Source organism: Polypterus senegalus, chromosome 6 (genome assembly GCF_016835505.1).
Source record: "Polypterus senegalus isolate Bchr_013 chromosome 6, ASM1683550v1, whole genome shotgun sequence".
In the NCBI taxonomy this organism is placed as follows: domain Eukaryota; kingdom Metazoa; phylum Chordata; class Cladistia; order Polypteriformes; family Polypteridae; genus Polypterus; species Polypterus senegalus.
In genome coordinates, this window is record NC_053159.1 from 113989163 (window position 1) to 114017158 (window position 27996).

Here is a 27996-nt window from a genome sequence, read left to right on the forward strand (position 1 = left end):
GATATTTTCTGGTTTTGACTTCTGTGGCATAGATACTGCCTACAATGATGGCATTGAGTCAATTGCACAATCATTACTAAAGCTGGAGGACATTCTTAGAGCGATGTTTAAGAAAAGTACCAATAGATGCATGAGTCTATATGAAGGTATAGACTACTTCTGTACTTGAACTATCAGTATAACCAGTAGCCTATGGTAACAGAGGCAGAAAATAATAATATTACTGAAGAAGCTGGATAAACCCTAAACTTCAGCCTGGATGATGGCCTAGTGGCCCTGCCATTTTCTCTCAGCCCTGACTTCAATGCTTGGACTGGGAGAAAGTGGCAGGCCCACCAGGCCAACATCCAGGCTCAAGCACGGACATGACACAAATTTCTAATGGGAGTACTTATATCTGGATGAGCTGAGCTCGATAATACCTTAAAACCACAATACGATAAAGCACAAGGCAAAGAAAGGCATTAACTGTGATCATTCGCAAGGTTACTTGATCAGAGCTCTAGAGATCTGAGCCATATTGGTTTAAGTTCCTGATATATATGACGTCCTTCCTGGCCCAACAGACCTTTGCTGCTGGGGTCTGACAGATACCTCGGCATGCCCAGTGTGCCAGAAGAGGGGATTTCTGGAGCACATTTTGAGCTGATATCCGAAGGCCCTGGGAAAAGGACAATATCATTGGCGACATGATCAGGTACTGAGGGCAGATGCAGAGTCCATCTGGTCAAGGATCAACAACAGCAAGAAGCAAATCTCAGCAAACAAACAAACAATCCCAATTGTTAAGGCAGGGGAGAAGCCACGGCCACAACATAACACCTGAAGTGGGCTGCTCACATCGATTTAGGGAGCCAGCTAAAATTTCCAAGCAACATCGCAATAACTACTTTCAGGACAGATTTGGTCCTGTGGTCTGGGAATCCTGACTCAGCAGGAAAATAGGAAAATAAATTTCTGAGTAAACTAGGAGAAGCAGGCAAAAGGCAAAAGAAATTAAAATTCAAAATAAACCATAGTGACTGAAACCCAGACAAGAAGCAAAATCAAAGTAAAAAAAAAAACAGGCAATGAGTCAAAAACTAGGCAAAACTAAATTAAATACACAATAAATCAAAAGGAAGCAAGAATTTATCCGCAGATCTGACCTTTTATGTCAGTTGCTGATTAAGTCAAGGTCAAAAGCCCAGAGACTCTGCCCCTAGAAACAAGGGTTGTGACCCTGACAATAATACACAATACGGCTTCTCTTAAAGGTAAAGAATTAATTTCCAGCCTAAATCATGACAGAGTCAACAATACAAGTGGTCCTGCTAGAATGAACTGTTCCCTGGGAAGATCGGATGGAAGAGGACTTTGAGAGGAAGAAGGCCAAGTATGAAGGGCTGGTTGGCAAGTTCGAAGTTGTGGATGAATGTTAGCACATTGAAGTGGGCTGTAGAGGTTTTGCAGGCCTGTCTTCATACCAAGCCCTCAACATTCTTGGGATTACAGGGCTGCACAACAGGAAGGCCATTATTAGATTAAGAGGGGCGATCCGTGGAGCATGTAGGCTACCTGGACACAAGTTGGAGTTTGATTAACTCCAGTTGGGTTGCCTGGGCAAGGGTGTATGATGTTCAAAAGACCTGAAATACCCGATGACCCTGGGTAACAGCACTGATGATGTGTGCAGGCTGTACGGAAATGCTAAACATGTACATTTTATTAAGGACCCTGAAATATACAGACCTCTCAAATACAATCAATATATTGATGAAATGTAAACATAATAATTGTCTTTAAACACTGATACATGATTCATGGTTACTGTATTCATGCCAGTGTATGCAAAGAATGCATGGTCACAGAAAGCTTGTCAAACAAGAAGCTGACTACAGAGAACTTTTTTAATGAACCAAGAGTGAATGTATGGAGTGTCATCAATCAAGAAATAAATGGTAGTGAACAATGGAGAATACTTGCCATTTTAATGAAGGTTTACTGCATTAATAATTACATTTTAGTTTTGAATTTAACCAGTCATTAGCAATTTATTTAAAGCTTAGTGTTATGTTCATGTTGTCATGTTGATCATTAAGTTTATTTTGCTGCATCTATATCTTCTATACTACTCTATTTGGAGGATGACTATTATTATAGTTGTGATTGTTATTGTTTTAGGAGAAATTAAGTGCTGCAAATACAATTTTCAAGAAAAGCATTTATATCAATCTTATTGTTATTCCAAATAATATGAATATTCCCTACATACTGAACATGAATTAAAAAAAAAGTCCCAAATAGTTTAGAATGCCTTTTAAGTATCAAAATATCCACCACTCCCCCTAATTCACTGCTCAAGAGTCCTGTCTTTAGTTCAAAAAGTCAGTCCTTTGAGGCTATAGTTGTCCTGTTTATGATGTGCGCCGAGAATTCCAGAAATATATATTTTTTATTTTTGATTTGATATACTTTACTAATCTCTGAGGGAAAACAGTCTTTTTTGCAAGACGTTTGGGGTTCAGAACACAGGGTTAGCCATTGTTCAGCACTGCTTTTACAATTTTCAGGTTTAACGATATTTTAGCAAAAAAAAAAATACATTTTGCACGTTTTGAACAAACAATTGAATAACTGATATGTGGATTATCCAAAATGTGTAACATTTCCACAGTATTTTTGTTCAACAGCACTGGTCACAATTGGCTTTTATCATAAACATTTTCTCTCTATTCTGTGTGAAAACATTAGATTTAAAAACTTTCTCAGTCACAAATGGTAAGTACTAAGTAAAGTTTTTACTAAGTAAAAATGAAACCAAATTGAATTATTGTTTATTGTGGGGTAACAGCCTATGATTTTTATCACTCTCCAAAATGTTTATAACAAGTTAGTGCCGATGGTGAATATTATTAGGTCTAAAGGCACCTTTGGCTTTGCTATTCCCCTTTTGTAATTGTAAGAGAATCTGGAGTTTAGGTGTTTTTTTTTGGGTTTGTCAATTAATAGTTTCTTCTGTGAACTTTACTTTCCGTGTTAGTCCAGGGTCACCTGTTTTGTAATTTTTGTGTCACTGGTCCTTTAGTTAAGGCTAGATGTCTTTTATTTAAACTAAACATGCATATTTCATTTTTTTTTATAAAAATCCACTTGCCTTATGTAGATTACTGTATTTCATTTTGCAGAAGTTAACAGATTACAGCAGGTCCCAAATATAATAAGCACATCAAAACTCAACTGTCACAATTACTCCAGCTACTTACTCGATTTTCTGTTACACTAACGTCTGCTAGTAAATCCTAAACATGTTGAGACTGTTGTGTGTCCAAATTTCAATTGCCAGAGAACTGATATTTTTTCATGCCGACCTTTTCACTGTTCGTAACCGTATGCAGGTTTTACTGAAGACTCCGTTAGTTTTGAAGCTAATAATCTTTGAAAATGTCTCCCTGACTGTGAAGCTTCAGCAATAACCGCTCTTAAGTCATGTTTATGTTCCAGCCTTACTCGTCACATTTTGATAAAATTGTATCCTTTAACTGGCCATCAGTCCTTGTATATTTTACTTGCATGGAAACATCAAACAGTGTTTCATTGTAATTTGCCATGCATTGCACCTTCCTGTAAAATGAAATTTGTTCATTTACTTTTACAATGTGATCCGCAAAGGGCGCTGACTGTAGTACGTATTTTACATATCAGTTCTTACAATTGGGTTTCAGGCAAATTAAGTATATTGTTTAAGATCATAATATGGGCATTAAACCAGGTTCATTTCAGTACGAAAATGCTGGAATAACAACATAAAGCGCATTTTAAATATTCATAGATACCAAGCAAAACATCGAACTAATAAATTAATTTGCTAGTCTTGATAAGTTGAACACAGATGCAACTTACACAAAGTGTAATAAGGGAGTGTTTATTCTCTCGGAGAACTTCCAGCATGCACTACAGCACGTCTCCCTTATTTAGTGCTTCACACAGTCAGAACCGCGCGGCGCCGGCTAGCGTCGCCTTCTGGTCATTTGACGTAGGCGCACAGCAAGATCAGCCATTAGCGATTGCCGCGCTGTGATTTTCCATTGGCTCTTGTGCCAAACACGCGCCCTCTCTCAGTTGATGCACAGCGGTTTAGGTTTTTGCTGGCATTCTCTGGCACTTCTCTTGATTCCACTCTTATTGGCCGCGAGCGTGGGTGTGAGACGCTCGGGTGGGTCGAGTCAAGACCAAAGGGAGAGCCTTCCCCTGAGTCGCAAGCTGATTGGCCAGCTGGTGAAAATATGCTACCTGTTTATTGGCTTAAGGGGACTACAGCGTCATATAACTAATCTCTATTGGCTACTGAATGCACACGTTACCTTACGATTGGTTGGAGTAGAGTTCATCGTCTAAGAATGCGGAAGTCGGATGGTTCCCTGAGTCACTGCCATCAGCTGATTGATTCTGAGTGAGTAACCGGATTGCAGTTTCTTTTAAAATGATTTGTGTATCTAAATGTTTGTTTTAAAATGAAGACTCTGCAATAATGATGCTCCTGTTTGTGGTGCATGCATGCATGCTATTTCTATGACGAAATGAAAGTAACAACAGAAAACCTTTTTTTTATACTTTTGTTTTGATACGAATTATAAATGCGAATAGCAGTTTAGTTGCATACATTTTTCGTGGTCTGTTAACTCTCAACAAGCATTATATTAAATGATCTGAGAAAACAATAATACTATTTAAGCGGTGCAAATATGGTGGTGCAAAAGAGAAACCTGACCTGATGAAACCTGAAATCTAAGTCGCACTGTTGCTGACCCCGGATTTACTGTTTGGTCAGCAGTTTAAGGGAAAAGTCGACTTACTTGAGATAATATGCCTTTTGCAAGAAAACCGCCTGCACTTTTGAAATTCTAAATGCGCTATACGTTAATTAATTTTTAAGATTTTATTTGTTATAGTAGTGGATTGTAGTAATTAAGAAATACTTAAGTACAGTATGCATATGTAGAATAACACAGAGACATGTTCAGTTTGTATACTATAAAGCTGCAGAATTTTCAAATGAACTAAACAGTCAAAGAAGGAATGCCAGCTATAAAAATCGGGTCATTTGAATGGTACCGCTCCTCAGGGGCGGAGGCCTTTCGTAAGCGAAAACTAGAAAGCCCATGAAACTGCAATCTTGGTTTTGTTTTACAGCTTTACCATGTTAAGTGGCAGATTGTTGTCAAGTTGACCTATACATGAAAATGCACAATTTGGCATGTATTCGGAAAAAAAAATTGTTTTTGTGCATTGTATTTTTTACTAGAAACAATGTAAAACGGTCCAAATCAATTCAAGTCATTCATTAATAGCGTGCTTTCAGTTGGAAATAAAGAATGCTGAGCAAATTTAGAAATCGGGAACGTAGTTAAAACAGAAGAAACCCAATGCAGTACGTACATATGTGCTGTCTATATGTATGTGCGTGTGTAAACAATACAAATATATTTAAATAGACTTAAAGATCCTAACTCTTAATGCATCAATCAAGTCTGTCAGCTGTACCCAGTGCCTTTTCCAGGCTCTCTTCCTGACTTTTATTCAATTACTGTGAGGTTAGGCTGTGGCTCCTGGGACCCTGATTTTCATAAACATCCATACTATGACTAGTAAATGGTCCAGTATAAATGGTGTGTGTGTGTGTGTGTTTTTTTTTTTACTTCCATCCATCCATTACATAAGTCTGTTTAATCTAGTCGTAGAGCTGTAAGAGGCTAAAGCATATAATGGGAAAGTCATACAGAAGGGGAAAGGGTGCCATTTTTATTGCAGTAAATGTGTTCCTGGTTAATGGAATTGTCCATATAAAGGACTGTTGCTTTTCCCTAAAAAGAGAGCATTGTTTTTGTAAATATTGGAATTTAGTTTTGTTTGTTTTAATAATGGTAAAAAATGTCTCATTACATCCCAAACTGGAGTACCAGTGGGACCGAAGTATATTATTGCAATACAAATTGTTTGAAAACTTTGTTTTTTTCTGACCTGATTATAGTTTTGTTTAGTCCTCAGACACCAACCTGATTTAGTAAAGGATTGACTCTGGCAAGGGTAAACTCACTTTTGAGTCATTAGGAATAACAATAATAAATTAATTACATTTATATAGCACTTTTCTCACTACTTAAAGAGAACCAGGAGCACAAACTCATGGTCTCTTTACTGTGAGGCAGTAGTGCTACCACTGCGCCACCTCTGTGGATTAACAATTTGGGTGCATGTAATTAGTTTGTCTTTGGATGTACCTGTGGAATAAAATCAAAATCCTCTAAAGGAACAGCCCTTTTAAATAAGCAAAATGGAAAACTTCAGATGCTACAGAAGATGGGTTAACGGCTTAAGCAATAGCAAAAGTGATCTTGTGTTTGTCATAGTAGTTAAAGAGATGAAAACCACATACTGTATTTTGGTCAATATATTTAATCAGCAGAACTGATATCAGAATCGTATAATTTAGAAACATTTGGCTTTAACAGAGAGTGCACTAAGAAATATTGGTTTTTAAGTGAATGCTTATATATTTATAGATGCTTACAGGCTTATTATGAAGTTTAATGTTCTGTACTGCTTATACTTTCCTTCATATTATGATACTGTATGTAACATGCACTTTATATTGCTTGATTTGGCTCCAGCTTTTCTCTGATGCTCTAATGATGTGTGTGTTAGGTTGCTGTGGAACTGTAAACGTTCCCCATAAAGAGTGAGCATGCATATGTTTGCCCAGTATGAGTTTGGTTTCAGCTTTTCTGCTAGTGCGCCAGAGAGATGGTAGAAGACTGAATGAATGTTTAGATAATTAATGTATAGCATGAGAAATTTTTTGGATGACTTTATGGTTTTATGTGTATTCTCCATAAGACTGCATGTCCATAACTGTGTTCAAGTAATGCAATATAAACTATTTACATGGGGCTTTCTATGCATCTGTAATTGAATTGTAGCATATGGCACAATTTATTCAGCCTTTGTTTATATTGCGAGAGTGCTGACACTATACTTAAGTTGCTTCCATTAGAAAAACTACTTCTTCTAATACTAATTCAACTTAATAATAATGTGTGACTGGGTGCAGACCTATAAATATCTGGGAGTGCAGCTGGATGACAAATTGGACTGGACTGCCAATACTGATGCTCTATGTAAGAAAGGTCAGAGCAGACTATACTTTCTGAGAAGGTTGGCATCCTTCAACATCTGCAGTAAGATGCTGCAGATGTTCTACCAGACAGTTGTGGCGAGTGCCCTTTTCTATGCAGTGGTGTGCTGGGGTGGCAGCATAAAGATGAAAGACGCCTCACGCCTGGACAAACTTGAAGGCAGGCTCTATTGTGGGAGTAAAGTTGGACAGTTTAACATCTGTGGCAGAGCGATGGGCACTAAGCAAACTCCTGTCAATCATGAATAATCCACTGCATCCACTTAACAGTGTCATCTCCAGGCAGAGGAGTAGCTTCAGTGACAGACTTTTGTCACTGTCTTGCTCCACTGACAGACTGAGGAGAACGTTCCTCCCCCTCACTATGCGACTTTTCAATTCCACCTGGGGGAGTAAATGCTAACATTAATTTTATTTTTATTTTTTTCATTTTTAATTACTATTTAATTTAATATTGTTTCTTTGTATCAGTATACTGCTGCTAGATTATGTGAATTTCCCCTTGGGATTAATAAAGTATCTATCTATCTATGTACATTTTGATTGTATTTACAGGGTCAAGGTTTGCTTTGTGTGCTTGTATTTTTTTTTTTTAAACATGGAAATGCTTTAGTTCCTTACAACCTGTATTTGATAAAATGGGTCCAAAGAATGGATGGATGTTTTACTTAGGATCAGAAGAGAGGGTTTATAAAAATACATACTAATGTACAATGTGTTTAATTTAGTAAAAACATAGCATGTTTTCTTCCCAACATAGTTAAGAATTATATCTAGTGGACTAAATTGCTATGTATATTGATTTCAATATGATTTGTTTTTTAATTTTTCCTCAAACTACATAATGGTGTGTTTTCTTTACCTTTGAGAGAGAGAAACTAAATTTTCCAAACCCAATTGCCGGTGCAAAATTCTGCATAATCGCAAAAAAAAAAAAATCTGTCATTGTTAACATTCCCTATATTTTGTGCATTCATTTGCAAATGAAGGCTGCAGAAGTACTGTGAGTGTGTGGTCAAAACCAATGATCCATTACGGTTGCATCTTCAGTCTTTTTATCTGCTTATGTATGTTTTGCATTGTCAATCAGTCCATGCCTGTTTACAGTCTTTCTCCCCATTCACAGATTCATGAAATGAATCCTGTCAATTTCTCACTCCCAGGAAAGTTCCAAACTCATTGTCAGTTCTCCTATGTTGAACATTCTTTAAGAGCTACATGGCTTGAATTTTTAGAATTTTGAGTACCTGCCCTATTTTTAAACTAACCGTGAAACACCTTATATGTGTTATTTAAAATGTCATTTAGATTGTATAATATAGTAATTTTGATAAGCATCCCTTGCTAATGACAGGTGATCAAACTAGTAATAAGAGTATCTACTTTGTTATATATAAATACACACTCAAAAAGGTAGTTCAAAGACTTTCATAGAGAAAAGACAAGGTGCTGATTATTTCTCTCCACACTATACAAACTATTCTTTGAAATAGCAATATATTTTATATTATAGGCACACGTGAGCTTGGGTGTTTTTTTTTTTTTTTTTCTCATTAACATTTTGACATCCTTATGAACAACTATGGTAAAATTTGCAACATATTACACCAATTTTAGATTTAGTACACTGCAGTTCTGTATACTGTGATTGTCTTTCTTCAATTTTTGGGGAAAAAATACTTTTAAACCTGTAGCATAAAACTATCCATTCATTTTCTGTTGTGTTTCATACTATTTAGACACACAATGTGCAGGTAGCCAGAACATCATTCCAGCACTTGAAGCACATCACCACAGTCATACTTGTGTTGGGACAGCTTGTAAACATTAAACTACCTACCAACTTTTTTTTTTTAATTATTAACATGCAGGAGCTTAAAAAGGTAGTTCATTTACTTGTATCAAGGAAAAAATGGAAGATTTCTAGAAATTAGTTCATTGATTAGTATCAAGCAATAGTGATTGCTGTAAAGCTTTACTGTCAAGTCATAATAAATTGTTTACATCCTATTCTAAACTTAATTAAAACATATCTGCAAGGGTGCTGATAAGTTGCAGAAAATACAAACTTGTAACTCCAAATCTTTATTCACTACATTGACATCCGGCTGACTTTAATGATGATTTTAAAAGTCCAATTTGTGACACATTAAACAATAAATGACTTAACCTCTCATTATAGTGTACTCTGTAGAGTATTAATATTGCAGAATTCTGTGATTACAAGATGCACATGTTAAAATACCAAGAATAAATGTTTCGACTGAAGGGAACAAAGGCTCACATACTCTGGAGTGATCCACATGGCAATATTAGAGAGTTCCTTAGTCTCAGCACTTAAAACAATATTAAATCTAGTTTGATTTAACATGGTATAATTATGTTACACTATGTGTGTGTATAATTTATAAGTTGTAATTTTGTTAATGTTGATTATTTTCTTCTCACTGTCCTGTAGTGACACTTCGTGAACTATACATGTTATAGTGTTCTGTGTCCATACAATACTTTATCTAATAACTTTGTCAACCTTTACTAGGTGCCTCTGCAAAGTGTAGAATATGTTTATGATTTTTTTTATCACATTTGTGTTCACTCCTGCACTTATGCTTCCATGAATTTTCTCTTTTTAAAAGTTGTAGCTAAAATCCATAAAAGCGATGGCCTTGGTTGTTTGACTGGCTGAAAAGCTGATAATTTCACCAAGTACATTTAATGTATGATTAGTTTTTTTTTTGTCGTTGTGTGTGTGTGTTGTGTGTTTTTTTTTTTTTTTTTAACCCTGTGTGTTAAATATTGTTTTATGTCTTTTTTTTGTGTATAACTTTGCATGTAAAGTTTTGGTATCTAAATCAGTTATTTCCTTCCTCTTTTCTGGATAATATACTTTTACGTAGGAAAGTTGTGAACTGCTTTTAGTGGTTTGAAGTTTTGCATTCTGGTCATGCAGGGAACTCCACATTTAAATGAGAATGTGTTGGTATTCCTGTGATCCTTTTGCACTGTGGAATTATTCATGACAGTGATTGCATTTCACTGGCAACTGTAGGAGACCTACAACTCTTCGAGAGGAGGGCTGTATGAAACGAATTGTCAAGGTGCTGCTTTTTGTTGCTTTGTTTGCTCCTGCTGTGCATTTGAATTTTATATTTTATGACTGAGCTCATTTAAGAGAATGTAAGCCACTGACATTACTTTTCCCATCCACATTTGATTAAAGACAAAACATCTCATTGAGATGAAAATTAATCCATTAGTCTATTGTGCCTTTAGTTTAACTAGCTAAAGGTTTTCTTTTAATATCATAATCCTTAAATTTAACATTTTTAACTATTTTAAAATTGAATTTATAAGAAGCTAATTTCAGACTTATTGTTTGAATTGCATAAACCTACTTGGCAGTTACCTCGGTAGTAAACTCATTGTGCAAAGAAATGCTTCCTGGTTTCTGTCTTCTGGATGAGCTTCCATTTAATTTCCAATAAGGGTCCACAATATCACTTTTTTCTATAGTTAAAATACAGATACTGAGCATTTCAGTGGTACACAACAATAATACTTTTATAGAAAAAATGTGATTTTCAACAAAAGAAACATAAAAAGGGGACAATTACTGTTTAGTAAATCACATTGTATATACCTTGTGTTTTGTGCTTAATTTTAAGAAATTAACATTTATTATCTAACACATTTATTATAGTAAGTGTGACAGATGGTATTGTAGTAAACCTTAGCCTACTTTGGATCTGAATTCCTTTAACTAGTAAGTATGTGAAATAATCTTAATTTTAGCTGTTGACTTGCTTAAAAATTACAAAAATACATTGTGGTGGACGGCCGGGGTCCATGCCCGTCCGAGATGCCCCTTCACTGTATATTCAGAGGGAACAGCCCTGGACGGTGCAGTACCGCTCCCTGTACGCTGGATGGCCGCCCCCCTGGGTTGGAGCGGTGCCTTAGTTTCCCGCAGGGCTCCATGGGAATTGGAGTTGGGTGCAGCCCTGTTAGGCCCTGCAGGCGCCACCAGGGGGTGCTGCAGTTGGGACTCCTGAGCCCGTCTGGGCAGCATTTTCGCCACACCCGGAAGTGCAGCCGGACTTTTGTTTGTAAATGGTGATATAATTAGCTCAAGGATAGAAACCAAAGATTTGATTTGTGATTGGTCAACAACATTACACAGCTCTTAATTAATTTTTGTAGCTAAAAAATAAAAACAATTGATTGACAGGACAATAACTGTTCTGTTTTTCTTTCTACAGAGAGAGTTCAGTCTGGCTCATTACTTCTCAATCAATGTAATGCTAAAATTGGTCACCTAGTTTGAGTTTAGTGAAACCTCCTAAAAGAAGTAGCTCAGTATTCCAAAAATGATTAATAAAGTTCCAAGATAAAACAGTTGCGATGAATTAATTCAGTATTTTTTTTTTCTCTTTCATTTAGTCTTCTGAAGGTTGGAATAGTTATAAGTGAGATATGTGTTCAGCATGTTTAAAAGGAATTGTGGTGGTTGATACATTCAGTTTAATTGGTATTATTAGGGGGTTGATGGGTATTCAATTGGAAACCGATTCTACTTCACTTTTCAAAATATAATTTAATAATACCGGGGGAAAAAATCAAAAAGAAAAGGCAACTTTTTAAATTATGCAGTACCCGCAATGGCTAAAAGCTGATGCAATACAACACGTTTGTTATGGCTTATGGGTAGTCTGAACACAGACCGTGCGCTGCTATTAATGTAGTTAAAGTCTAGGTAAAGTTAAAAGTCAAAAGAACATGGGTGCTTTGCTGCAGGATTGCACCATTGTTGAGAAACACGCTGGAGAAAGAGATTTCTTTGGTGGTGGTTGGAGTGAAACCTGTAAAAATTCACCAAGATGTGTTGGCTCAATACAAAAGTGAAAATGACATTGAATGAAAAGCTTATGAATGGGTAAAATGGTTTAAAGGTGGAAGGACAAGTGTAACCGATTAAGATCAATCTGGTTGACCATCAATATCTTGCACACAAGCCCCCATCGACAAGGCAAATGCCTTCATCAAAGAACACAAATGGACTGCGTTGTTCCCTGTTGCTGTATGTTTGGATATCCGCTATGGATCTGCACATGCCATAGTGCAGCGGTGTCCGAACTTTTATCACTTGGGGCCACATACAGAGAAATATAGGAAGGTCTGGGCCTCCCGCTAGAGTTGAGCTGCAGTATATTTCCTCACCTCCTGTGTATTAAGCCAGTAAAATCAATCAAATATCGGTAAATGATGCGTTATAATTGAATATGCTTAAAGAAAACAGCATCACAACTCTCCATTAATGGGTTTTCATTTATTGTATTACAAAGTCACATGCAATCGAGTGAAAATCAAAAGCACAAGCTTTATCTGACACTTGATGTTTTAAGTTAGCTGCCAAATCTTCAATTCTCCACACAACTGCGTTTCTGGACAAGTTAATGTTGTTAAATTTCCTCATTTTCTCCGGGCACGTAATTCCTGCAACTTTAGTGAGGCGCCGTTTTATGAAGTCACCATCTGAGAAAGGTTTCCCGTGATGGGCAGTGAGTTGTGCTACTTCATAACGGTCTAATGTGGCATGTTCTTGTGTTTTGTTAGCATGGAAAAAAAATCCTGTTGTTGAGCTAGCAGATTAGCTGCCATTTGCTTAGCTTTCTGTTCTTGCTCGGCACCATTTGTAGGATGTGCAGGTCGGATGTTTGGTTTTTAGTGTTGACACATATTATACTCTTTCATCACTGCAATGGTTTCATTGCAAATCAAACAGACACATTTGCCCTTTTTTTGCTGTGTCTGAAATCTTCTGCACTCACTTGCTATTGTGCGTTTCTTTGATTCTGCCATTTTTTGGTTACCCGTAGCAAAATTGTTCTTTGGAAGCGCTTGTTTGTGAAGATGCAGCTCCACCTTGTGTTAAACCTAAGAAGTATAATACAGTTAAAAAACGGTTTCGTGTGTGGGCCATATTTCATTTCATTATTTTTTTTGGAATTTGCTGTGGGCCAATTAAAAATGGACCACGGGCCGCAGTTGGCCCGCAGGCCGTAATTTGGACACCCCTGCCATAGTGCATGATGTTTTGGGGTACTGTAAAGTTTACTCAAGATGGGTACACAAACATCCTTTGGTGAATTTTAGCAGGTTTCAGTTCCGCTGCGCAAAGGAATCTCATTATTGTTCAACAAAGGTATAGCCACGAATCAAAGTGTCCATTTTCATTTGACCTTGGCTTCAACTAGAATAATGATGGAACGCAGCATTGTGCATGTTGGAGCTATTCATGAGCCATCTTCAATGTATTGTATTGAATCAGCATCTGTCCATTAAAATTACTGTGTAATGTTGAAAGTGCCTTTACTTTTTGAAATACCCTTGTAGCATACCTGATAATAATCCACAGTTTGGTTCATAATAGATTAAGCAACCTGGCATTTCTCCAGTAAACCAAAGAAAGTTTGAGAAGTTTTGTTGATGGTGAGTTTGCATTGCTGTGTCAAAACATTAGGCTTTAACACTACCCTACCACACATAACTAAATAAGAAACATTCTATTTTTTTTTTTTTTTTTTGGAAGAATAAAGTTGACCTTTAGGTAAATAACATTAAAATATTTTATACTTGCAGATTACCCAGTCGCTTCACTCACTGAGTGGAAGGGAAAAATTTGTGGCTCTCATGAGGCAACGGCGTTAATACCGTCTGAGCAACACATCCACAGTGATTCAAATTTAACCCTCTGCTTGGCAGTACTCACACATGATGTCCATTTCTCCTATTGTAACTTTTGGATGTAGGCAATAATCTTTTTCAATGTTATAATTGAATCCCTCCATATACAGACCCTGATGCCTGTGTGACGTGGTAGCCTGTGAATACTGCATCCGTCGAATTCGATTCTGTTCAGCACGTTGTTCAGGTGTTTGCGAGTCCGTCAATTGTGATTGTCGTATACGTTAATCAGCGAGCCTGCAAGCCTTCTTTCTCGATCTGCTTCTGTCTTACTTTCTCTGTGTAACCTGACTGTTGTGGTCATACGTAATTTTCATTTCAAACGCAAGTGCATTATAATATGTTCTGCGGTCATACGTAATTTCCGTTTCAAAAGCAAAAAGAATTTTATATAAATATGTAGATTAATATGTCTTATTGCAAATAGGAAGGTAATACTTATTCATGTGACTTGTTGGAATTGTTGTTATTCATTTACTGTGTACTTGGGTGTGTTGTTAAATGTAGTCCTTACTGTTTCTTCAAATAGCAAAGTTTGTTATTGTCATTGTTAAAGAATAATAATAATTACAAAGTACCCATTTGTTAGTAACTGGCAGATTTACTTCTTTGGCTGTTTCCAATTTGTAGAACATGTTTATTTCTTACAGCATATTACCATCGGTAATCCTTTTTTTTTTTAATGAGTTTGATAAAGTACATTCCTGACTGTGTTTTTACTATTAACCCTCTACCAGTATGAGGTGTCTTTCCTGTGATTAGAGTTTATATATTGATTCTATTAAACATATTACAATGCCTAGTATCCATAATTTTTGTTTATGGTTTTAATGATTTAGTTCTGCAGTCTCACTTTAAATTTTTGGCATTTACATGAGTAATTTACTCAAAGTGCAATATGATAATGCCAACTGTAAATATGTACTTTTCTATTTTAAAGAGAATGAATAATCTGCCATTCTTTCTTTACTCAAAAGAACAATTTTTTTGTAATCTTCCAAAACAGTAGACTGAACTTCTATGCTGTATTTTTCCTTCTTCTACTTTGACAAGCTTTCTTTCTTTTTTATTTTAAGAGCTCCTTGAAAATAAAACCCTTGTTACTTCTTACATTCTGTCACATGACTTACTGTATTGAGCTACCCAATTTAAAGCTATGCAAGACTTCTTGCAAGAAACGGGTGTTTACTTCTTATACTATAAGAAAATAGATACTTTCATTTTCCAAATTAGTGTAAAAAAAAGATGGAATGTGCAGCTTTTAACAAAAAGAGAACAGTTGTGTTTGTTTGTGAAATAAGAGTGAGATTGAAAGTTCTGTTTGTCCTGTAGCTAGTGTTGATTCAGATGTGAGAGTTAGTCAAGGGTTGGTTCCTATCATGTGCTCATTACTGCCAAGGTAGGTTGTAGCCCACTGTGATGCTGAATAGGATTGAGTTTCAGAGTGTTCTTTCAATCGGGGGTGTTCACTTCTACCCTATGTCAAGTAGGTGGTTGTGTGGTAACGCTAATGATTAATTTTGAATAGTTCAATTCTATTAAAGTTTTTTAATTTTTGTGACATTTAAAAATGATCACAGTTTTAATGTGTGATGTCTTATGATGCATTAAATGTATTTCTGATGTGAATCATCAGATCATTAATGTTTTTTTTTTTCTTAATATAAAATTTCATCTGTTAATAATTAATCCACTGGGTTCAGTGTTTACTTTAATTTGCTCTCCTTACTAAGTATTGTAAGGTTTTGTATATGTCATAGTTAGGAACTTAATTCACTTTTCTTTCAAACATGTCCATTATTTTTGTTTCTTAATATTTTCCGAAAATTCCCGATACATGATCTGTAAGTTCCTTAAATGCTAGTATTTATTATAGTATGTTATATGCTATAAATCTGCTTGAATGGGCACTGAAATGGTGAATAACATATTCATCACTTATGCTCCTTCCAAAGACGGAAGTAACATGAAACTTTTCTTCCTCCTGTTTCTGACACCAAAGTAGCAACAAACCACTACAGTACTTTTTAACACCAAGTGCCAATTGATTTTTGCTATTAAAATCAATCTTTTAAGTATCTCACTATCCTTAAAAGAACCGCACGCTATTGCTGCACAAGTTGGAATTCTATGACATTGGCATGCTTTCCTGCTTTTACAGGCTCCCCTGCAGCTGGCTTTGACGCTGCTAATTTGTACGATGAAATGCATAATCATGCAGTTGGTGATACATTCCTAAGCTTATGCAACTTGTTAGCTCTGTGTAGTATGTTCCCCATCTAGGAAGAGAGAATGCAAACTCTAGCATGACTTAAATCTGTTTTGCACAGAGCCAGGCACCGTCACCCTTGGAATATTTGACTTAGAAGCGTGCCCAGACAAAGACCCATCCACAGATTGTGTCATCTATTAGTTTAAATGAGAACAAAGAGAACAGTGCCTAAAACACAAAATGTCAAAATATTCTACTGGTCTCAAGCCTGGAGGTTGTGTTTGCTGACTATAATCTTCTCACATACATATACAGGGTTCAACCCAAAGAGATACACTATGTGAGCTCACCACCCAGAGGCAAAGGGTAGTAAATGTGTGATGGGCATGAGCAGGGCAGATTCATTTAAACTATTTCAAGAAGATTGGATCTAGGGACATTGAAGTATCACTTTTCTGGCAGAAACAGATTCAGAGATCCTAAAGTTTTAAAGCATTTGGTTGGATATAGTTTTTCTTGCATGTAAACTCATTAGCATTAGAACAAGTCTTCTAGAATAACGTTGGCCTGTATGCTTCTCTGAAATTGTTTCAGGGAATAGGTTCTGGATGAGTGTGAGCATACTTGCTGACGATCCTACTCCTGGATGCTATACAGTTATGTTTGCACCAGGAAAACTTTGGCTGTTTTATTGATGTGCTTAAGAAGTATTTAGAATATTCAACATTTTTAGAGTTGATTGCTGGCGGTGCTTAAAGGTATACTGCCTTTTGACCTAGTAGTTCTTAAGGGAGACTTAATCCCTTATGTGGGTAAGGGCAGAATTACCTAGAATGTCATACTTTGGAGAAAAGATCTGCTAGATCTGAATCCGGGTAGTGAATTGTTATTGAATATTATGTTCTAGTCAAGGATTGCCCAAATAAACTACTTCTTCAAAAATGAAGTTGCTCACAAGCAGCTAAATTGGCATGATAATTCTGGTGACAACATACCAGAATTTTTGTATACAGTGATGCATAGTCTGTCTTAATTGGCATCATATTATTGTGGTACCTGCTGGTTAGGAAAATACATTGGCTATGAACTGCCTAAATTGAAGCAGAATTGCCTTAAGTTTAAAACTCAACATCTTTGAAGCTAAATAAAAAATCACAGGTCTTAATAACCTGGAGAGAACACACAGGCTACACACATACTGTATAACTTAAACCGCTCATCCAGTAACAATGCTAACTATATTTGACCAAGCGTTTGACAGCAAACAATTGAGAAAATACTGTTTTTTACATATATGCCTGTTCTTTCTGCACCAGAATTCCAAGCTTCTTTATAGTAGCATCTTTTCCTTGAAATTGAAAGAGCACATGTAAGCTGGTGGCTTTTTCAAATTTAGTGCAGTCACCTTCGGTGCTGGATAAAAATTGAGACACAGCGTAATGTCTTGAATGATGTATTCCTGACATTACTGTGGATATGTTTTAAGGGAGCAAATGGTACTAGACTTTCATGCATTTTCACTGGTATATGCTGTACTGCTAAATGGCATGATTGGTAAAACGCTTGAACTGTAAGGGGCGCTTTACTTATTTTAATATAGGAAAGACTTTCAAGCCTAATCTCTAAACTGGAAAGTTAAGGTTGTACATGCTCTTAAAACCAAGGGTTTAAAGAACACTGCTGGGCCAATTGATCCATCCCTAGCTATGAACAGGCTTTCATTTAAGTAATTACACTGAGTGTATGACAGAAACATTTATACAAATATATTTGCTTAAGAAGACAGTTGTTGTAAACATTTTAATATTAAGTAAAATTACTGAAAGGAGCTTTTTTGCTTATTTTGCATACCATCTGTTGGGGCTGTGGCACACTTGCCCTTAATGCAGAAATGCCACTACTTATAAATATGCCTGATATCCGAGCACCTAAGGTCCAATTAACTTTGTAGTTACATCCTGAGACTTAAGATAATATGTGTTGGTTAATTCAAGGGTGGGGCTGAACCTCTAACTGATCATTATTTTGCATTTAACTGACTCAAATAAATGGTATGGGTGTTTTTGGAACACTTAACAGACCCCAAGATGAGTTCCATAATCAACTCTGTCACTGCATCTTATGGGGGTTGTGTGTTGGAAACATGGAGTCTTAATGGACTGCTTTAAGGACCTTGGTGGAGGGGGTGGCCATAAGGAGTTGTGACTGAAATGTGTTTGGTGCCTGCAATTGTCATAACACTAGGAGTACTTAATGGACAGTAATGGTGAAGGAAGCTATTATGTTAAAAAGACTATACATGCCATGTTAGCAGTAGAGACTTTGGATTTAAACAAGAGGCACGAGAAGGCCAAGATGGCAACGGCTTCAGTGGTGAATGAAACAATAGCTCATGGCAAGTATGTTTGGTTGAGACATTGAGTTGGGGCAAACCAACTAAAGACTTTTAAAGGGTCAATGGGGCATTGCTTTAGACCTTTCTAAGCAGGAGAGCTGGTACATAGACTAAATACTCAGGTGCTTGATATGTTTATAAGAAAGATTTATTTTTTGAAAATGCTTAATACAATTATGTCCATCCATCCCTTCCTTAATGTTTAACTCAAATTAAGATATTTAGAGCTAGCAGCAATCAGCCTAAAAATCATGTCTTCAGATTGTAGGACAAATTTAGACCCTCCAAAGGACATTTGTGTGAAAGCATGAAAATTGTAAATGGAAGACTGCTCTACTGAACCCCCAATCTAATCAGCATCAAAAAGTAAAAGGTATATTTTTAAAATACCATATTTATTAGACACTAATGCATTTCAATACAGTTAACTTTACATGTTTGTAATTGTATGCAGAGTAATGTTCTAGTGATCTCAAAATATTTGGCAAAACAATATAACTATAGTTACACACTTTACATTAAAGTTCAAGAATTGTACCTTGCTAAGTAAAACAATGACAATGTTTTGGTTTATTTAATACCAGTAACAGTGCATGGCACGATAACGTGCAGTGAATACACTTAACTTGAGCATTCATAGTTTTCATACTCTTTCTCTGTATGTTTGGCATTTGTTTCCTCAGCGGTTGATGCACTTGTTGCTTCCTGAGTAGCTCTTCTTCTCTCCACCCTAGCAGCCCGCTTCTTTTCTTCTTTTGTCGGCATCTTTTTGCGTTAAAACTGATAAAGTCAGTGTTTGTTTTGCAATTACTTAGTACGTTTTCCTTAATTTTTCACTTAAGCTGGCAATTAAGTCTTCAATCTGCCTCAAGAATGATTTAAGATATGAAGTGGTAGGGGAAGTGATGGCGAAGGTGGTAGGGAATGAGAATGGCACCTGTACGCATGTGCCACACGGCCGCCCTACTGGATGCTGCAGAGAGTTGATTCTACAATAAAGTAAAAAGAGGAATAACCTTGGAGGTCAATTATCATCCCAAAAGCGGATATTAGATGTCACGTAGTATGTCTGCCAAATTTTCAGGTCAATACTTCAAATGGTTTGCGAGCTACAGGTGATTTAAAATCCTGGACAGACAAATGAACAACCATGGTAGCGTATTATATATAAAGATAATTTTGTGTATGGCTTTCATAATTTGGTTTTACTACTTTTTGAAACAGACTTACTGTACTTGTTAACAAGCAATTTTCACATCCTTTTATAGAAGCTACTTTACCAACATGGATTGATTTTTGCCATCCTAGAATTGAGGGGCTACATGGAAAAGAGAGAAAAAATAAAGACTATAATTTTACAGAAACAGTCTGCTTTTGGTGTTTTGACCTAGTACTGTACTGTAATAAACTGCTGAAAAAAATTTAAAGGAACACTTTGAAAATACATCATCAGATCTCAATGGGGAAAAAGAAAATCATGCTGAACATCTATACTGATATGGACTGGGTATTCTGTTAGGAACGAAAGGATACCACATCGTTTGATGGAAATGAAAATTATAAACCTACAGAGGGCTGAATTCAAAGACACCCCGAAAATCAAAGTGAAAACGTGATGCAGCAGTCTAGTCCATTTTGCCGAAATTTCATTGCAGCAACTCAAAAACATACTCGGTAGTATCTATGGCCCCCATGTGCTTGTATGCATGCTTGACAATGTCGGGGGATGCTGCTAATGAGACATCGAATGGTGTCCTGGGGGATCTCCTCCCAGATCTGGACCAGGGTATCAATGAGCCCCTGGACAGTCTGAGGTGCAACCTGGCGGCATCGGATGGACCAAAACATAATGTCCCAGAGGTGTTCTTTTGGGATTTAGGTCAAGCGAGTATGTGGGCCAGTCAAAGGTATCAATTCCTTCATCCTCCATGAACTTCCTGCATACTCTTGCCACATGAGGCCAGGCATTGTCGTGCACCGGGGGAACCTGGCACCAGCATAGGGTCCGACAATGGGTCCAAGGATTTCATCCCAATACCTAATAGCAGTCACGGTGCTGTTGTATAGCCTGTAGAGGTCTGTGCGTACCTCCATGGATATTTAACCTAGACCATCACTGACCCACCACCAAACCGGTCATGCTGAACGATGTTACAAGCAGCATAACGTTCTCCATGGCTAGTCCAGACCCTTTCACGTCAGTCACATGTGCTCAGGGTGAACCTGCTCTCATCTCTGAAAAGCACAGGGTGCCAGTGGTGGACCTGTCAATTCTGGTATTCTATGGCAAATGCCAATCGAGCTCCACGGTGCCGGGCAGTGAGTCAAGGCCCACTAGAGGACCTCTGGCCCTCAGGCCCCCCTCATGAAGCCTTTTTCTGATTGTTTGGTCAGAGACATTCACAACAGGGGCCTGCTGCATGTCATTTTGTAGGGCTCTTGCAGTGCTCATCCTATTCCTCCTTGCCCAAAGGAGCAAATAAAGGTCCTGTTGATGGGTTAAGGACCTTCTACAGCCCTGTCCAGCTCTCCTAGAGTAACTCTCTGTCTCCTGGAATCTCCTCCATGCCCTTGAGACTGTGCTGGGAGATACAGCAAACCTTCTGGCAATGGCACGTGTTGATGAGCCATCCGGGAGAAGTTGGACTACTTGTGCAACCTCAGTAGGGTCCAGGTATCGCCTCATGCTACCAGTAGTGACACTGAGCATAGCCAAATGCAAAACTAGTGAAAAAAACGTCAGAAAAGATGCGGAGGGAAAAATGTCAGTGGCCTCCACCTGTTAAACCATTCCTGTTTTGGGGGTCTCTCATTGTTGCCCCACTAGTTCACCTGTTGTTAATTTTATTAACACCAAAGCAGCTGAAACTGATTAACAACCCCCTCTGCTACTTAGCTGATCAGATCAATAGCCCAGACGTTTAATTGACTTGATGCTATACTCTGCTTTAAAAGGTGTTCCTTTAATTTTTTTGAGCAGTATATTTTTTAAGAAGATCTACATTTACGTTTGTACTGTATAGAAATGAAAAGTAACTTGTAGGATTAAAATAAAAAAGTGAAATGTAATGGAGGTCATTTGCTCTTTTGCCAGTAATAGACAGTATAAATTAAGTTACAATAATTTAAGTGTGTATAGGTCTTTGAATTATTTGTGTTTTTGAAATGAATTCCATTTTAATATCTGTGTTGTGCAAGTGCATTTTCTTTTCACAGACATTCTTTTGACAAAACATGTTTCTTCAAGTCAGCCAACAACACTTTACATTTTTTGTACAATTATTTCTACAGATAATGCTTTGTTTTATCAACAAGGGAGCCTGCAATATCATTTATAGCACTGAAAAACACTTTATTTGTTCTTGGGTATCAATAAAGGAATTTGAGTCATCAAATATTTTCAGATCCGTTTGAGAATATGTAATGATTTTGAATTGCATGGAGGGAGAAAAATCCCTGCTGCTAACAGTTATGCATAGCTTCAGTGTGTATGTGGATACACCTTCATGGGATCTAGCAATGTACAGCAATGTGACACACACTCTAAAAATGTTAATGGATATCGCTGACTATCCCTGTAGTAGCTGGCTGTAAACTGGCTCTTTCAAAAGCAAAAAGGGAAACAAAATCAATATGTTCGACACAGAAAATTGACACGATGATCAGAAGAATGGCAATGGAGATTGAAATAGTGCAGCATGTAGTCACAAGAAGTACAATAGGTGTATGTCGTTAAAATGAGATGGCTTTTCATAAATTTTATTGCACTAAAGTATCAATATTTCTCAATATAATGTGTGCTTCTAATATTAAAAATATATAATGTATAATGTATATTCTAAAAATGAAGAACTATGGTTAGCATCTAAAGGTATGATTGACAGTAACTCTCTTTGGCCTGCACTAACACTGTTTAGCCATCTGATTATAATTATAAACAGTACTTTATCTATCTTAGAACATTTTAGCTTTGTACAGGCTCACAAATATATAAATATTATAATAAAGAGCACTCCCCTTGAAACACACACAGGAATAACAAAAAAGAAGAATTAATAAAAAAAAAAAAATTCTGACTTGGCTAATTTTAAGAAAGCAGTCACAATGTGGCATTACTGCTTGAAATTCAGTTTTCAAGTGGGGAGACCTAAATTTATTATAAGAGGGATTGCAAACTCCAAGGTAAAGGGGTGTTGGGAATCAAAAACTTGCAGTTTGAAAACACTGATATTAATATTTCAATGTTTTTGCTTTTTTTATATCACACCATGTAGTCACAAATTGGCTGCAGTCAATGCATCAAATAAAAAAGTAAAACTGAATACTAATTCACTGAACAATCAGTTTAAATTTTTATTTTGATTTGAGTGGACAAAAATAAAACAGCCTGTTTTTAACCTTTAACAATGTTTGAGTTTCTTCTAATGTAGATTAAATACAGAGCATTGTGTACCACCCATATCATAAACTTGCTTCTCTACATATTAGCCAATCATTTTGACGAATTCCACAGCTGCAAATTCAAGAGCAACTACAACACGTTGGTAACATCCTGTGAATGTGAATTTAACAAAACATAAACATTGCAGAAATAAATGAGAAAGTACCAAATTATTAATCATTAATGGTAAGTAAATTTATAGAAGTAACTTTTAAATGATGATGAATTTTCTTGCAACACTAAAAAGATTGTTTACTAAATTTGGGGGAGAAATTTGGGCATTCACTTTTGCTTTGGTCAACCAAATTTTGCATACAAGTGTTTGGTACAAAATGTAGATTTCTGTCATGTTTTGGGCTATTTCTGCTAACTGTAAGTGGTACTTTTACCTTTTATTCATGCAACTGCAGTGTTCGATTTATTCAACTTTTCTTTTATAACTTTTAATATATTAATTTGATTTGTTGTTGATGGTTCTTTAATGTACATTATATAAAAATATAATCATTGTCTTGCAGTATACTCCTCAAATATCCATCCCCATATCTAAGTATACGAGAAAGTCTCTGGGAGACCACTCCCAATTTTTATTTAGTGTTTCAAGAAAGGCTTAATTATATTGACTGCCTTTAACCTGAAAAGCTATATAAAAAATTACGTAGAATATTTCTTGCAAAAACTCCTGCTGAGGTTAGGTGAAGATGATGCCATCTGGCAAGATCATGTTTAACACAATTCAAAAGACACTGTATTTTGTTTGTGCTGCTTTTACTCATTTGGCATTGTATGTTTCCGAAATTCCGGTAGTCGTGTTTCTTCATGTTACATGTTTTCCTCTGGTGTTCTGGAAAAGTCGCTTTTATTCATTACATTTTGTGCTGCTAGAAGTCTAGATGTCCTATTACTTCTCATCATATTGAAGGTACTGAAAATCTAGAAACGCCAATTGCTGCCTCATACTTTATTTTGATTATAAAGTAATTTCCATTAATATTTTATGTATGCAAGTGTTTTCTTCAGCTGCTATGTTATAACATAACTGACTTAACTATTATAGTAAAAATGTAGTTGATGACTCTTGTTTCAAGAAATACTTTTGATAGTTGACCAATTATCATATTTTACCGCATCACAGATACAAATTGCATTTATGTTCTTTGTGATATTTTTTTATTTTATAGACTTAAACATCAATATACAAGTTTGTGTGTGTGTGTGTGTAGGTGTGTAGGTGTGTAGGTGTATGTATGTATGTACGTATGTATGTCCGTGTGTGTGTGTATGTGTTTTTAGTACTGCTAAATAAAAGTTCTCAGGGTAAATCAAAATTAGGGAACATGTCAAGCATCTGAACACTTTTGGCTCTCTTTACATCTTAATCATGACCTTTGGTCATAATTTATTTACAAAATGTCTACAATGATCATGCACATTCTTGGTATGAAATTAAGAAATTCCGATATTTGGTAAATTGTAAAGAATTGTTAAAGGGCTCAAAACTTTTACTGTGACATAAGGGTACTCTGCTTACTATAAATTTCACATATTTTAGGCTTAACAGTTATGGTCATACCTGGGAAATGTCAATAGGAATGTGACATTTCCTTTTCTGTACTGCTCTTCCTTTTTTGTCATGCTTGCTTTGGTGAGTTTTAACTTTCTGTCCTTTTTCCTTCATAGTTGCTTGAGCAAGATACAGTCTGTGACAATTTGTTCTTGTCAAGTACAAACTCAGTTTAACAGTAATTTTCTCACATTTATCTTTGGATTTCAAAGTGTTTTTAACAGAGCTTTTCATTTTTAAAAAGGAATGTCCATAATCTGAATTAGTTTATTTAAAACGCCTTCTTTTTCACATTTGAAGTCGCAGCCTGTGTGAAATCCAAGTGGTATTTTCTACCAAATGGGATACTGTCTTGCCAACACATCATGCTGATTTATCACACAAACCTTGAACTGCTATATTTATACGAAAGACATTTACAGGTTTCATCCTTAAGGCAGTTGCAGTTGCTTGCTAAGGTGTGGTGTGTTTTTTTTTTTTTTTTTTTTAAATATAATTTTCCTGTTAGTTACAAAATGAATGTGTGCTGTTATATGAACAAGGCTTTGGGAGCATTGCATGAAAATATTACCTTGCTTTATTATAGTAAATTTATAGGAAACTAAAGTATAGCAAAATATAAAAGCATACTCTACTCCTGTAATTTATAAAGCGCTATCAAAATATATTTTGAGGATAAAAGATTGTTATCTGAATTTAATAAGTGGACTTGAAAGTGGTTAGTATTAGAACAGTTTTGCAAACTGTTACAGTAGATTCCTGAAAGAAACAACACACATTTTTTTTCTTCTGCTTTTAGGGATGTGTTTATGTATGACCTCCCATCTTAGTCTGATACACTGAACGTAAATCCATTTTTGTCAACCAAAACAAGTTCTGAGTATCTTTAAAAATAGACCACTGTTCTTTCAATGATACTATTTTAAAGCTCTATAATTGGCTAATCGGAGTAGTGGGTATAACAAGCATTGTATTTCCTCTGGACATACAATAAATACATGGACAATATACATATACATAAAATACACATACATAAATATACATTGTGTGTGTGTGTGTGTTTGTTGATTTCTTTTTTGCTTATAGTTAAATGCTACATCCGAGTTGAAAGTGGTTATTCTACAGGCCTTAAACTTTTGTTACTGTACATGTTGCAGCAGTATAGTACAATTTAATTGCTGCAGCTTTAGTTTTATATTGATATTTAAGGATGCATTCATTTGTATTCCTTTAGTATGTTTTGTTAACCTTTAGAAAAAAAAAAACGTGTTCTACATAAAAAAAGAGACATTTGCTTCTTTTGAAAACCCCTAGTTCACTTCAAGCTAACAGCCCAGCTGGCAAAGAAGAAACACAACTGAAACCTGATTTAAGTACAATGAACTTCTGTTAATGGGCTAGTTGGAAAAAGTCACACGGGAAGTTTAAGAACATTAGCATGTAAATCCCGTTTATAAAACTGCAAAAAATGAACAATGTAAATTATCAGCTAAAAATTATGAACAACGTACTAGTGCTCAACATATATGTTAAACACGGTGCTGTTTTATTTGAATGCAAGTTGTTCAGCCAGTTGAATGGCCACTTAGGTTATTATCACCAGTGCACTTTAGTTGGAATAGACTGATGCCCCAGTAACCCTATAATCCAGTTAAGTGGCCTTGAAAATGGAAGATGGATAACAATTTTGGCTTTGTCAGGTATTCATACAAAAGGAATGAATTCAGAGATTTTTGTAGAGCACCAGCAAGTGCATCTTATTTTAAGTGTTTTTTTTATTTAGTGGAACATCTGTACAAAAATGTTTTGAATGTTTAAGTGAATTGCATTCTTAAATTTTCTCAATGGAACAGTAAATGTGCATTCTGATTTTAGGCATCCCCATTTTATTTGACTAGGAGTTTTGTGAAGTACAGTATCAATTGTCCTCTGAAAGTAAACATGGAGAAAACCCAAAAGTTTTCCTTTTAAATCCAGGTACTGGTTAAATTTTGGCCTATGTATGAGAAATGCTAAACTACTTATACCACTAATGTGTTCATATTTTCTGCTGAATACCTTAGTTCAAGTCAGTCTACCCTGAATCAAAAAATTCTCTTTGCTAGAAAGACACGCCACTGAAAAGTGCAACCACCCTAAAAGGCAAATACAGGTAATTAATATTTGACACTTACTATTCTTGGTATGTTGAAAAACATTCAAGTTAGAATTTTCCATTTTCATGCAACATTTAATGTTTATCTTCAGACTAATCAAAGACATTTGTTCATGTTGACTAATTGTACTAACATAACAGCTTCTGTTGCTCTTTATAACCACAAGCAACCAATTAGGAAATATATGATGGAAGCATCCATTTTTTCTTTGACTGCTATACTGATCCAATTTTTTTTCCATTTAAAAAATTGTAAAAAATTTTAAAACATTGTAAAAAATCTGTAATTGGATTCATGTTTTACTTTTGGAGTAAACAAAATGTTTTAAAACGATTTACTACTTATTTAATGCATTAGTAATATGTTTTATTATTGTTGTACTTTTGAAACCTTTTATGTTATCACACATACAATTTAAGGACTCACCGAATATGCAATTGGATGACCATTTCTTAATGTAACATATGGCCATCACCTTCGGTAACTTCTGTGATTGCATTTTTATTCTGAATGACTATGGGTTGAATGCATTTACATGTCCATGGTCCATAGCTCAACAGAGCAGCCTAAGTAAACACTGAATGAATAAAATGTATTTTGTGTTGCTTAATTTTGTCTGAAGTTGAACAGAGTTTGCTCTGCTCCACCTATCATTTTTAACATTTTTTTTTCCAAACACAAAATCTATTTTGAAACAAGTTTCATTCCAGAGAACAAAATTTCATTGTAAGGATTTGTTATTCAGTAAATGTATTTTTGTAAGGCTGTGTGTTGTGTAAAATGTATATAAAAAATGTGGGTATTGTTTTTTAGGTTCATTGAGGTTCTAAGCAAGCCTAAAAATAATCAGAAAACCTGAGCTGAATAAGCATGGCCCAGCAAAATGCCCTGTAGCATCTTTTAGATATGAATTGCCTGATGAACAGTTTTACCTTATGGTTATTTGTTGTTTCCTTTCCTGGGGAAAATTAGTTGTTCTTGTGTTGTCTATGTAAGCTTTAAAAAAGTTTAGTAATTTGTACATTTTTTTCACTTTGTAAAATACTTTATTTTTCCTATTTAAATTATTACTTAAACTTGAGATTCCAGCACCACCAAAAAACACAGGTAATTCATCCAAATCTTTGTGACTCCTAGTTTCTTGTAAACTTGACCAGTTAAGAATCCCCAAACTCTTATCTCTGTGTTTATTACAGAGAATTGTTTAAGTTTGAAATTCTTTGATAGACGTTGTTTTTTTTTTTTTTTGTATTTTAAAGTGCTTTGGATATTTAGACTGTAAACAACTGGTAGCTGGGCTTCACATGTGT

The 27996-nt window shown here is 35.8% G+C and overlaps 1 protein-coding gene across 1 annotated transcript in view; it reads left to right on the top strand.

The window, feature by feature from the left end:
• The first annotated feature begins 4278 nt into the window (after positions 1 to 4278).
• The window catches only part of mtmr4 (myotubularin related protein 4), a 226069-nt gene continuing 202351 nt past the window's right edge, over positions 4279 to 27996 (top strand). Inside the window, exon 1 of the mRNA XM_039756820.1 lies at positions 4279 to 4432. The gene's annotated coding sequence lies outside the window, so the exon portion shown is untranslated. The remainder of the gene's footprint in view (positions 4433 to 27996) is intronic.